Source organism: Electrona antarctica, assembly GCF_951216825.1.
Source record: "Electrona antarctica genome assembly, chromosome: 7".
In the NCBI taxonomy this organism is placed as follows: Eukaryota; Metazoa; Chordata; class Actinopteri; order Myctophiformes; family Myctophidae; genus Electrona; species Electrona antarctica.
Genome location: NC_136812.1, coordinates 27814363 through 27828968, shown reverse-complemented (window position 1 = coordinate 27828968; position 14606 = coordinate 27814363). Strand labels below are relative to the sequence as shown.

General features: G+C 43.2%; 1 protein-coding gene across 1 annotated transcript in view; it reads left to right on the top strand.

Moving 5' to 3' along the window:
• The window catches only part of ror1 (receptor tyrosine kinase-like orphan receptor 1), a 150249-nt gene that overhangs the window by 60537 nt on the left and 75106 nt on the right, over positions 1 to 14606 (top strand). The gene's annotated exons all lie outside the window — the stretch shown is intronic.

Here is a 14606-nt window from a genome sequence, read left to right as displayed (position 1 = left end):
CATCTCATCTCTCCCATCTGTTCTGTTACTCTGCACTGGAACTCTTTGGCTCTTGTATTGTATACATAGTCAGTAGGTCTGAGTAGCGGATCTCTTTGGCACTGCGCTGGGACTAACATACTTTTAAAAAAATGTTAGTTTAGTTGAGACTCAATCGGAGAACCCATCGGCAAATGAAGGAAAAACAGCGCCCTTTGAATTTCAACAGTCTGTCTTGAGAGACTAGTTGAGACTAGACACAGAGCAGATGTTTTCCAATACAATGCATTGTTTAACGTTATGCATGTCCTAAACATGTAATTTCTTTCTTGGTAATTTATTTCCACAATATTTATTTCCCTGACATTTATGCACCATTTCTGACAGACCGGTGTCAACGTTTGGGTACTTGTCAGCTAATGATGACCTCATAACCAACTTGGCGCACTTCCCCAATAACCGTCGCTGGGCTTGGCCCACGCTCCGTCCATCAATAATGACCTCATCATCCACTAGGCCTGCTTCCCGTCTATCAGTGATGACCTCATCGTCATCTGGGCCCACTGTCTGTCCATCAGTCATACCTCACAGGGTTTGGCCTGTTCCGTTTATTAATAGTGACACATTTTTCGCTCTGCCTTCTCCTTGTCCATCACTGATGTCCTCATGGATAGTTTAGCATGCTCCTCATTAGGGCTGCAACTATTGGATTATTTTCTTATCGATTATTCTAGCGATTACTTTTTCACACATCGACACAAATAATCGATTAACCACGTGAGCAAACTGAAACATTATGAATAAGTAATAAACATTATAGCACTATACAATATCTATTGTAATTACTCAAATAACTCAGAGGGTGTACTAAGATTTAACAATGAGCTTCAAATTGGAAGTAGCAGTACAATTCATTTATTTTCCCTTGCAGGATCCTGTCTCTTATTGAGATTTTCAAGAGCATTTTTCATGAAAGAACCTGATTTGCCATTCATTGTTTTTTTCTCTCAACGAGGCAGATTATAAATTACCCAATACTTGTTTGACAGCATTTTTCATTAAATGTAATTCTTGCCTTGTGGCAAGATCCACCCTCTTTTGATATGGAAATATTTGGCTGTGTTTATCGAAGCACCAGAGAATGATTTCCTAGATATCTCAGCATAGGTCAGGACTTTGTTGAGACCAGGTTATCTTTGCACATCCATGCATGGCCTAGGGACATGAATGAGCATAACAAAGAACTCTTTAAGTGTGTGTGTGTGTGTGTGTGTGTGTGTGTGTGTGTGTGTGTGTGTGTGTGTGTGTGTGTGTGTGTGTGTGTGTGTGTGTGTGTGTGTGTGTGTGTGTGTGTGTGTGTGTGTGTGTGTGTGTGTGTGTGTGTGTGTGTGTGTGTGTGTGTGTGTGTGTGTGTGCACGCATATCTGGGAACAATTTGAAGTGCACACTGGGAAGAGGGGCTGTCCTAGCCCTGCTGGAGAAGAGGAGGTGATGGTAAACGCAGCATGGCACATGAAACACCCCCTCCCCGATTCCTCTCTGTGTTTGAAGAGGGACAATCCAAACCAGGCATCAGGCTTGTGTAGGATCCTATGGACTGCTGGCCCAGCCATTATCATTAGCGTTGCATTACTATGTTTTTCCATGAACGTCTGCTGTACCGTTGATGTCTCAGAAAAGTCTTAACGTTTGTGTGTGTGTGTGTGTGTGTGTGTGTGTGTGTGTGTGCGTGCGTGCGCACTTGTGCAGGCGTAGTTAGAATTGTTTTTAAATACATTTTATTATGTCTCTAAAGAGGTATGCATGTAAAGTCCAGTTTGTCCCGGCCATGAATCTTGGTTTAGTTGTTATAGGTTTTATTAGCTTTACCTGCATTCACTTTGGAATCTGGTGTCACAACTAGGGGTGGGTGGTATATATGGTGATAAATATCGCCGAGACGATACAATGTCTCCACGATATGCCTTTTCAGAGATATCATATATATTGTGATACAGTGAATGCACATTCTATGATTTACAGATCAATATGTTAATTTATACTTCTTTAGAATGACTTTCGGGGGGCACGGTAGCACAGTCCGTAGTGTTGTCGCCTCACAGCTAGAAGGTCCTGGGTTCGATTCCCGCTGGGGACGCTGTGGGTATTGGCGGCGTGTTCTCTCCTCCGTGTCATCAGTGCCCATACCCGATGCAGGGTTGGCGAAAGGGCCTTTCTGTGTGGAGTTTGCATGTTCTCCCCGTGTCACAAAAAACATGCAGTAATCCTGGTCTCTAAACTGCCTCCCCCTGGCCAGCCGGGGCGCCTGATGGAGGGGAAAGGAACTGGTTAGAATAACGTGTTTCTTCCACATGCTACGTCATGCATGAAGGAAGCATGAGTTAAAGTCCGTTGCTCTCCCCAGGTTGGCGGAGGGTAGAGCCCAGGATCACATTAGATAATTGACACAGGGGTGAAAAATGGGTTACAAAATCGTGGGATTTTTTTTTTTTTTTAAGTGTTTTGGTCTAAATGGACTGTTATTCCTTTTTCTTTTAGTTTGTGTTACCTTGTAGGTGGTTGTAATGTTAACACCCTGAGTGGCATAAACGGAGGTCTCCGTCCTATCAAATAGTTACGTAAAAGACGGAACATTAATCATTTCATAACCGAGCGCACCGCTCCACAGGCTGGGAGCGCCTGTTGGGCAACATTCAATGTAATTTCCGGTTGGGACGTCATCCAAAGTGGTCCCCCTCCATTCGAAAATCTTAAAAAGCGAATAACTCTTGATCTAAATCAATGCTTCCAATTCTAACCAAAGATTATGTTTTTGACGGCCCAATGCTCTCTCTCGCACGCACGCACGCACCCACGCACGCGCACACACACTAGAGCTGCCAACGAATATTCCATATTCGAACGAATTTTCGAATCAAAAAAATAAATTAATAACTGAATATATAAAATTAAGATTCGAATTTTAAAAAAAAGAGAGACGGTTCCGTGGGTAAGCGTTGTGAGCTTGTAGATTAGTTATATTTGCCACGCGACACGCCGACACCGGCATACATTGAAGAATAAATCAGCTGCCTCGCACTCTTCCTAAACGCAGACTACGCAGGCTGCGTAGTTCCGATTCACAAAAGGCCCCCGCCCGCCCTGCGCAAAGTCGGTAAAAAACGCACTACGTTATTTGCGTACGGACGGTGCGCAAATAACGGTGAGCACAGGGCGGGCGGGGCCTTTTACGTTATTTGCGCAGTGAGTGTACGCTGCTCAGAAGGGTGAAATCTTCCGTCAACAGCGTACCTACTACCTAGTGATCAGAATCAGAGATTCTGTGTTGTGTTGTGTTGTGTTGTTTCGGACGGACGGACGGGAGAGTATATTTTTAGACAACAACACACAGATCTATCACTCATCAATCTTCAATCATGAAGCGACTTTATCCTTCAGGAAATTATAAAAAGATAAATAAAATGCGTAAGGATGAACTGCGGCGCCGGTCCGGCAGCAGCAGCAGCAATGCAGTGTTCTGTTCTGTGAATTAATACTGCCTCCGTGCCGTGAAGTTTTATGGGAGAAGGGAGAATGCATGCGTTGTGTTCCAACTCGGTTTTCAGCAGCGCCAATGCGCGGAGAGAGAGTTGCGCCAGCAATGCGATCTTAAATGTTATGTCTCAGGTTGTATTGGTGTAAATATAATTATTAAAAAATCCGAATGGCCCCGAATGGCTCCGAATCGGAATCGAAATCCGAATGGGTCGAATTGGTCGAATCCACGTGGGTTTTTAAAACGAATATCCGAATGTAATTTTTGGACAATTCCGGCAGCACTAACACACACACACACACTCACCCTCTGTGCACTCTCTCTCGCACGCACGCACACACACCCACTCACCCTGTCTTTCTGTCCATGTCCATCTGTCGGTTGACCTATTAAGAATGACCCCTGACCTGGCTGACTGCATAGATGTGGCCGGCTGTTTAATTAGAAGCTATCAATATCACCATCTTGCACACAGAGGAACAGCTATCAAATGTCCAATTTCATGAAGTCTTTGGACCTGGCTGTGTGCTGTCTTTCAGCCAACTCCAGCTTCCCTTTATTACGAAGGCCCATTACCACACTCCATTCAATAGGCCCTTTGTCTTGTGTATGTGTGTGTGTGAGAGAGTATGGGACACATCATAATCATGCAGCATGTTCAAGGTCCTGGGGCAACACACTCCTCTAAGGCTGCTTTAAATACTGCTCCTTATCATTAAAGCCCAATATAAAACTGCTGTTGTGTGGAAACAATGCAAGACTAAGGCTGGAGTCTTTCCTTCCTTTAATTGAACATTGATGTGGGTCTTGATGTGCTTTAGTTGGTTCCTTGTTCATTAAAGTCAACTTTCACGGCGAGGGAGAAAACACGTCTTCATGATTGTGAGGCTGGAAGGGTGTGACAAACACTGCCTTGTCAAAGTCACACTCTGTATGTGTCATTCGTAGACCTGATGATGTCTTCTGCCGATACATTCGCGGTAGCCTCAAATGAGTATGTAGGAGGTTTTGATTGATTGATTGAAACCTTTATTTCAGGGGAATCCAATTGAGACCAGGGTCTCTTTTTCAATGGCGCCCTGTATACAAACAAGAACATTTACAGCAGTGATTGTACATACATGACATGGACACACAGTACAACAAATATAATACACACACATACATACAGAGGTTAACAGATTTGTGACCTAAACATAAACTATATGCGTGACTGACAGTTATAGTTATAGTATAGTGTTTATTGAAAAATCATTCGTTTTAAGCTGGTGTTAAACCTGAAAACAGGGCTGTAGCCTGTGTGGGAGATTATTTTGTAGTTTTGCATTGGCAAAATCTTTAAATGTTATTTCACTTTAGTACAGGAGACTAGGCTGTATTGTAATGTGGGGAAGTTTACTTAGGAAGTGCAAAGCTAACATAATGTATTCAGGATACAGAGTCACAACTTTCGGCAGAGTGACTCATATCTATGTAGTTCAGCGGGAAACAATTTCTTCATTCCGCTCTGTTAGCTCAAACATGACAAACATGTGTTGCTGTTGGACTGTATGTGTGCATTGGGGACAGTGACAGTACTAATGGTGCAATGTCAGAGTGCTAACGTGACAATTAATGGTGCTTTGGGGACCAAGTGACTTTACTAATGATGAAATGTCAAAGTGTTGTGGTAATTTTCCATCCCATTACTAATTCCAGGGGCTGTGGGCAAAAGGGGGATACAGCTGTGTTGATTGAGAAAGAAATGTAGTCTTAAGGTCCCTGCACACTGCTGCGTTTTTGAGATTTTTAGCTGTGTTCTTCCGTCGGTTTTCCGCAACCACCTTTAGACCTGCCACGTTGGGGACCAACACCAAGGTGTTGCAAACAAAATAATGAATTAGTTCTACGCCAATCAGACCTACACATGGATGGCAGGTGTAGGACTACATTTGAAACTCATGAATAGCTCTACATCAGTCGGGTGAAAGGTGTGGAAATCTTGCTGCAAGTAATAACATCAGAACAAGGGGGAAACGGTCGCTTTTGTACATAACATGTTTGGTTGTTATTTGTGTCATTATGAAACCCATGCTCTATTTTCGTGCAATTTACATTACATTTGAACGTTAAGCTAATTAGGTTATTGGAATTACCACAAATGTGTAGTTTAGCGAGAGAACAAAATGCAGGAGAATGAAGCTTCTTGTGGGTTTCTTTCAAATTTCCAGGAATTCGGGGGGGGGGGAAGTCTTAGTTTTTGATATTTTACAAACATCACCTGACCACCTTCTAATTACAGATGCCCCCCCCCCCCCCCTTTAACAGCTATCACAAGCTTAAGCTTAGTTTAACTAAGTATTTATTCCCAGAATCCCAGTTAGTTGAAGGTGTGTATCTTTGTTTAGTGTGAAAATCTCCACATCAAATCTGAGTGGTTATGAACCGAACACAAACCAACTCCATTCAAATACAGACAGTGATTTGGAGTTGTTCTGAGATGTTGAGTCAGTACAGTTCCTTGCCTCGAGTCAGATGATTCATTAGCTACAGATGAGGTTAACTTAATTACACTTGTTGATATAATAAATCGTCATGGATTCAAGGAATTATTGTCATTGGGTAGCAATCAGTATCCTTGTCCAGTCGCGCCTAAAGTTGGCTCACTAAAACATCTACAGTACTAGCTTATTGTTTTCATCTGTTATAAATGACCCCCTCGATGTGAGCAGAACACCATGCAGAACCTTGTTTTTGTTTAACATAGTCATTTGTTAACAATAGTAATTTTTCCAAATGTCTGCGAGCAGCAGAAAACCCCAATGACAATTAATAATAATACGATTATTTGCCAAGATAAACCAGGAGGAAAGGGACAAGGGAGTAGACAATTAAAGAGACTATGCTGCATTTGTCGTGTGTGCGTGCGTGCGTGCGCGCGTGCACGCGCGCATAGCATGTATTGTGCATGTGTGTGTGAAAGCATGCCGGGGTGAAAATGACAGAGGGTTTATTTGAAGCCAGCTGGATAATGAGCTATTAGCAGAGAGAAGGTTGTAAAACAAGCAGGAATGTTGCTGCTGGGTCCTGAGAGGTTTTCATCTGGCTGGGAGGTGTAATGACAACGAATAGGGTTTCCCCAAAGGGAGGGGAAGGGGGTGCACAGAAAGGGAGGGGTAAGGGGGGGAGGCGTGGTTAAAGACACATGGGGAAAGGTGTAGATGTAAAAGCAACAAAAAAAGAAAAAGTATGAGATAATGGAGTATAGCTAACATAAGGAACAGAGCAATTGGGGAGAAGGAGAGAGAATGCCAGAAACTAGAGGGAGAGAAACATCATCAGAGAACAGAGATGGATCTTTCCCTGAAGCTAATTATGAGGAGAAAGATGAGATGAGATAGTGAAGATAAGGCTGAAATGTAGCCCATCTGAACCCAGTTCTGACTGCCTAGCACCACTTAATCACTAAATCAGCCACAGGGAGTGGTCTCGCGTGCTGGTTTCAGCAGTAAATACCTTTCTGGTTGGTCCTCGTCCGTCAAGATTGGTGCTCGTCCGTCAATATGGGACTGGGAAAGGTTTCAAAGAGAGATAATCCACTAACTGTTGCCACACATTACAGAACATTTGTTTTATTTATTTATTTTACTATGGATCTATACACACACATTAGGGAATTCTCCAGTACATTTTTGAACAGACAAAGATGCTTACTTTTTTTTTCACTTTTAAAATGTATCCCACGATTTTGCAACCCATTTTTTTAACCCAGTGTCAATTATCTAATGTAATCCTGGGCGCTACAATTCCTCTGCCAACCTGGGGGGGCAGCGGACTGACCTCATGCTTCCTTCTATGCATGACAGGGAAACTCCCCTGTCAGGTGAAAAGAAGCAGCTTGGCTGCTTCTTTTCACCTGACAGGGGAGTTTCCCCAGCCGGACGTAGCGCGTGGAAGGAATACGTTATTCCCACCAGTTCCTTTCCCCTCCATCAGGCGCCCCGGCTGGCCAGGGGAGGTAGTTTAGAGACCAGGATTACTCCATGTTTTTTGTGAGGGTACCTACTCTGGGGCCCTATCTGAAACTAGCTCCTCACCACTCGCCATAAACACTTCCACTCGGTTTGAGCATAGATATAAAAATAATAATAATAATAATAATGCAATGCAAGTGGATGGGTGCCGGTGCCATCTCTATTATTTGTATATAATCCCTCATAGCGACTGTGGCTCAAGAGGTAGAGCAGGTCGTCCAATGATCCATGGGTCGGCGGTTCGAATCCCGGCTCCTCCTGGCTACATGTCGAAGTGTCCTTGGGCAAGACACTGAACCCCAAATTGCTCCCGATGTGCTGGTTGGTACCTTGCATGGCTTCCGCCGCAATCGGTGTATGAATGTGTGTGTGAATGGGTGAATGTAATGCACAATCTATGTAAAGCGCCTTGGATAAAGGCGCTATATAAATGCACCATTTACCATTTACCATTTATAGCGAGGCGCCGCATTTTGCTTCACTGGAAAAATCCTACCCCCCCTGCCACGACATCCTGGCTAAAAGACCGCTCATCCTTTATTCACCTAGAATCTTTTTAATTCTCTACTAGAGGCTCACTGAATAACTTCTCTAGAACCTGGGACCCTTTTCTTTTATATATTAACTTTCCCTCTCTTCTTTAGATTCTTTTATATGGTCATTTCTCACCTACAAGTTTCTTTCCTAATATTTTTTTTTATTATCATACATTTTTCTACAAGTCTATTCTCCCCTCAGGGCTAGTGGGTGGGCGGGTGGGGATCAGTTATTGTTGTTTTTGTTTTGTCATGGATGTTGTTGTTGTTGTTGTCAATAAAACAGAAACAGAAAGAAAGAAAAACGAACTCATGAGGGTTTTCATGAGGCGGCAGCAGCATCAACATTTCTGCTGCCGCAGTGATGTAAACAGGTTTTCAATGTAATGAGTCCCGGGATGCAGGGATGGTCTTTTAGATGAGTCCCAGGGACATTTTATGAGTCCCACTTCAACGACGTTAGGAGTCATATTTTGCTATTTTTACAAATTGCAGCATTTTACTCCCATTTCATTTTATATGGTTATAATGTAGTTATATTCATGTAGAAAACAGAAGAAGAAATGATTATAACTAAAGCTAGCAAAATAAACAGTACAGTAGTACAGTAGTGCATCCCGTGGATGCAGAGGTCGTTGTTTTATTGCGTCCCTTAACTATAAACTGCGTTTTGGGATGCAAAATGCACCCTATTTTAATCTCTGCTGCCTGTGTCATCATGTCCATTAATGCTAACGGGGAACTCAAACCACAAACAGCACATGCCGGTTTGCATGTGGAGAGGATAATGGGCATAATTTAAATAGGATTCGCTCCCGTTTCACATCCGTCACACATCACATCTGTCTTGCGTGCACAACTGCACATATTAAGTTACACACTTGGAAAGAAACAACACACACACACACACACACACACAAACACATGCACGCGTGTGCATAATTTGTACTAACATCATACAATTATGAGTTAATTTAACTTACAAATGTAACCAAATGGGCCCATTTTGTTACATTTGTCCATAATTTCGAGTTACAAAAGGAGTGAGGATTTTTTTTCTGTGCAAGTGTGCATTATATGATATATCGTACACTGACCGTAATTCTAACCTAACCCACTAAGTGACAGCTTAGACAGACAGCACGGCTCAATTAGCCAGATTAGCCAGATGCCAATCAGTTCATGGTCCTCCGGGCAACATGGTGAGACGATTCCAGCTGTTGCCATATCATGTTTGACATCACTGTCTTATCCTCCACCCACCAGCACACAAAACAGATTCTCTCTCTCACACGCACATGCATACACACACACGCATGCACAGAGATTTATTGGCCCTGTTTTAGCCTACGGGCTTCTATCATAAACTTCATCTTCCTCTCATGACATGCGCATTTACACACACGTGTGTGTGTGTGTGTGTGTGTGTGTGTGTGTGTGTGTGTGTGTGTGTGTGTGTGTGTGTGTGTGTGTGTGTGTGTGTGTGTGTGTGTGTGTGTGTGTGTGTGTGTGTGTGTGTGTGTGTGTGTGTGTGTGTGTGTGTGTGTGTGTGTGTGTGTGTGTGTGTGGCGACGCATAGCAACACTGTTCTTTAGCTTTTCTCTCCTCCCTCATTCTTGTTCTTGACTGTGGAGCCTGTGATTACAGGCTAGAGTAGATGAAGGAGTTTTGAGTCAGAGTTACATTTGGAACAACTATCGCTGATAAACTTGCAGTATCATTATCCACACACACACACTCTCTTTTTTCTCACATGCACAAGCTCATGCATGCAAATGCGTACACATTCATATTTTTGAGTGGGGCAACCACTCCAAGGAACAGCTTTGTCCCTATGTCCCAACCTATGTGACTGTCCCTGTGTCCCGATGTTTAGAGTACCAATAGGGGGTGCTGTTGCACCACTCGCTTCAGACTGGTCTGATTTTTGTGCACACACAAACACATTTGTCTTTCTAAAGAGTAAAGCACATTTTATTTAGCCCATGCATGCCTGCTTATTGTAAAAGCGTGTTGTGTTGTATTAGGCAGTTTGGGGGGTGGATTGGGAGGGGGTGTTGACAGTAGGCCAGGGTTGGCCAGGGATCAGACAGTGATCAGAGAGTGAACTGTTAAGCCTGTAGATTTAGCGCTGATTAGAGGAGTGGTTCTCAACCTGGGGATCGAGTGATTGAGAATGTTGATGAGACTAATCATTTTTTCCACTTTCATCATCCTGGGTTCCAGTAAAAAAATCACTGGTGACGGAATTGATGCATGAATCTAACGAGGACTTGTGTTACCGTTGCATGAACACCACATTCCAAAAAGTTGTCTTGGATTCCACAAAGCTTGCAGATGTATTGCAGAAGTATATAGGAAAACTAGGAAAGTATGTGGATCTCGGGATCCACATGGAAATGGAGTGGCTCCAGTGTGGCTCTTGGTGCTGATCAGTTCAATGGTCTGCAAGATGTGCACGCACGCACGCTCACACGCATGCATGCGCGCGCACACACACAACCTGTCATACATAGCTAGAATCTTGTAGAGTTTTGTGTTAACAAAGAGACGGGTAAACTCACCACTCAACCGACATAACCAGACAGACAGGGCCTGTCGAAGAAGGCAACACTCGGAAATCATTAATGCACAATGAATATGGCTCTGCACAGGCCAACCCTCTATATCCCAATATGTGTTTATCCAAGCTTGAAGCTACACTCACTGATGTGTTGAAAATTACGTGTCCATGTAAAGACACATTACATTGCGATGACTCACGTTGAGGAACTGAATAGTGGAGCTGTGATTACATTGCTGTGGGAGTACAGTACATATGGTGGAGTTGGACACACGTCATGAGGGGCGTTCACTCACCTATGTCCTATGATTCATTGCTCTGCTGCAGCACCTTGTTAATCTCATGGTGAGACTAGTGAAAATGATTGACCTTTCTGCTGCTCTCTCTCTCTTTCTCCCCCTCCAATGTGTTAAGTGACAATATGCAGCATCATACAAGGTTGGGCTGTCTCCTCTGCATCGTTTTCTCCCTGCATCGTTTTCTCCCTATCATCTCTTAATCTCTCTCCCCTCTCTTGCGTGGCCTGAGTCAGCTCTTCTCTCCTCTACCCCCCAGCCCCCCCCCCCCCACACACACACACACACACACACACACATACCCACACCCCCCCCACCTCCAAATTCTCCACCCATCTCTACAATTCCGCCTTTCTTCCCCAGATGTGGGTTACAGTAGCCTGGAGACCTCTCTATATCTCAATCCTCTGTTCCCCCTTTTCAACGGGCCATTAACCTTGGATGATTCATACTGCTATGTGTCCGTCTGGTCAAAATAATGCAATAGGCTTTCTGTGTATATGAGCCACGCACGGGGCAAATGTTTCACCACAAGAGTCGATTATGAGAAGGAAAGGGGGAACAGTAAAGACAACCCAGCTCGTTGGTTGCCCGGAAAAATACCATGCAGATGTACAATCACCCTTGGTTGGCAAGACCAGCCGACCGCCATTCATAAATCTGTGCAGAAATGACCCGACATATCCATGTGTTCCTTACTTATTATTCCCCAGTTAATCCATGGCATGGCGTCTTTTCAAAGGCCTCTGGGGATAATGATAGTGTTGGAGCATGCATAAACCGAGCAATCAGTTCTGGCTCCACACTGCCTAGCATGAAGAGGTTCTATGGGCGAGCAGAGGGATCGAGCACGTCAAATCTGTTTGACAGCAGCTTTACAGACAGTTCCTATCCCCAACTCACTCCCCCTGCTCTGCTATCACAGAACGGTGCTGGAGGTGCATAATGTAATAGTCCAGAGGCATGTGTTGTGGCAGTTTATTATTCATCAATCAAGGGAGAGGGCTAGTGTTTCTGTTTTATGGTATTTCCACACTTAGGGTTTTTGGCAAGAGGTCTGGGCATCAACGCATTATTTTATAGTGGCCTTATTGAAGTGACACATGTTCAATCCTTACCAGCAGGGGCTGAGGTGTAAAGCTGCTTCAACTTGACATCCAAACCAACAGGCAGGGGTTTTGTATGTGTCCCAGTACTGCGGAAAACCTGGTCCATAAGTCATTTTCGGTATTAGAAGTAATGTCTCGAAGATGTAAACGTGTATCATCCTGGTAACCTGTGTGATCTTTCCTGTGCAACTACAGTATATTGGGTTGATGGGAATCAGCTATAAGCAATAAAGTAACCTCCTGTATTATATTTCCTGTGCAACTACAGTACATTGGGGTTGATGGGAATCAATAGCTAAGCAATAAAGCAACAGATGTGTGTCTGTTTCCATTTTTGTTGAAACTTTTATAAATTCAGTGTGAAATGATAATGACAGTCACTTTAAACATATGGTGCATGGATGCTTTTAGTAATGCGATACATGTAAAGTTATATTGAATAATCACATGGGTAGAATGCCATTTTGGCCAGTTCATTCTGCTTAATTTGTACTAATCTTCTTTTTTAACTGTTAGTAGTAGAAGAGTGCCATATAAGAAAGAGTTGCTGCAAAATTAGATATGTATGGTTGTAATGAAATGTTTGAATCGTAGAAAGTAGCAGATAGCACAAAATGTAAAGGACCATACTGGTGGTCTGGCATGACATTACTGCCGACCAGTTTCCAAAGCATATCGTAGTTTTTAATTGCAGAGGAAACCATAGGATTCCACAACTCAGTAATGTATGAAAATGCAAATTGACATGCCAAGAAAAATGTTATCGTTAAAGTTTTGATGTATTTTAAAATGTGGATTGATTTAAAAAGTTAATCCAACTGCCTTATTCAATTCAACTAAGTTCAGTCATGTAAAATAAATGTATAGCCCTTATTACTGGAAAAAGGTTTTATGTTTGTACAGTATGGCTGAAACTGTGAATCGACACAGTGTAATCAGATTCTTTTTGGTATGGTATGGAGTAAACTTCATGGATTTCCAATATTTCATAAGAGAGAAAAAGTTTGATATCAGACTATCAGCCATCCTGTTCCAACATATTGGAATCCGTATCAGGCAAGGGGCAGAGCTGCCTTGGATCCACTGTGGAAAAGTGGTCTATTGTAAAAATTGTTGACATAAAAAATGAGTAGAACCTGGTGAGACTTATTTGGCCCTGCTCTGGAAACTAGGCTATTGTCAGCCTGTAAAACTTTAGGAGGCCTTTCTCTCAGCCAGTCTTACTGGAACTGGGACTGACTATTGGGACTTCCATGGCTGGAACCATACGGTAGGCCAAAGCCTTTTACTCTCAGTCCACTTTATTCAACCCGGAGAAAACTGGAAAATGCTCTTGTTTAACAAAAAACACTAGGGCGCATTTATGGTCTTTGTGCACACAAATCATACAGTAATGTTTAAATATAATGTACACATAATGTACACACACACACACACACACACACACACACACACACACACACACACACACACACACACACACACACACACACACACACACTCTCTCACTCTGCCAGCAATGCCAGAAGTGTTCCGGGGCAAAGCCAGAGAGGAGAGAAAGAGGAGAGAGGTCCTTTGAGTAACATTAACAGCCCACAATATACAATACAGGCCTAGACTGTGGAAGTGTTTGGGCTATTTTTACTGCATAACTACCTGTGTTTGCCTGCCACAAATCCATATTACCCAACGTATGTGGGATATCAAGGCATTTCTGAGCACCGTGTAACATCTGGCAACAGCAAAAGTACATAAATAGTGAGATCAGGGCTTAATGTTTAAAAGGCTCGGGTCTCCTATATGTGACTGGATGAAAGCAGTAAGAGTTATGGACGGTTGAATGCCTGGGTGTAGATTACACAACTACCCTCATTATGAATGACTCTGGTTTTCACTGCTCGCCATAACTGCATGTACAGAAGGAGGTGTAAAACCCCCAAATTCTCTCTTTCCTCTTCTCTCTTGTCCCTGCCTGTCTCTTTCTGCATACTCTTTTTTTCCCCCTAAATGTATCTTACACACCCAGAGCCTTTCTTACCTTCTTTCTGTCTTACTGTGTGTGTGTGTGTGTGTGTGTGTGTGTGTGTGTGTGTGTGTGTGTGTGTGTGTGTGTGTGTGTGTGTGTGTGTGTGTGTGTGTGTGTGTGTGTGTGTGTGTGTGTGTGTGTGTGTGTGTGTGTGTGTGTGTGTGTGTGTGTGTGTGTTAATGTGTGTGTGTGTGTGTGTGTGTGTGTAGACACACACTCCTATGCATTAACTCCTGTAAGTCAGCCAGGCAGCAGTACACTATCTTCTCTCCCAGGCTCCATTCTTTCTGGTGGTTTGGCAGAGAACTCACCGTATGGGAATAGCTTGTACACTCACCACAGAACGACTCCAAACATTGAACCGAACACAGGAATTCAGTCTAAATCATCTTTGCATTAGACTGTGCGCATGTTTTGTTGTTGTTTTTTTGTGTACAACTGAATACATACATGTGAGGTTGTGTGCTTGTGTGTGTGGGCACGCATTCTTGGGTGTTGTTTTTGGCTCATTCTCGCTCCCTGTTGCTCTAACCATCTAAATCTAAATAT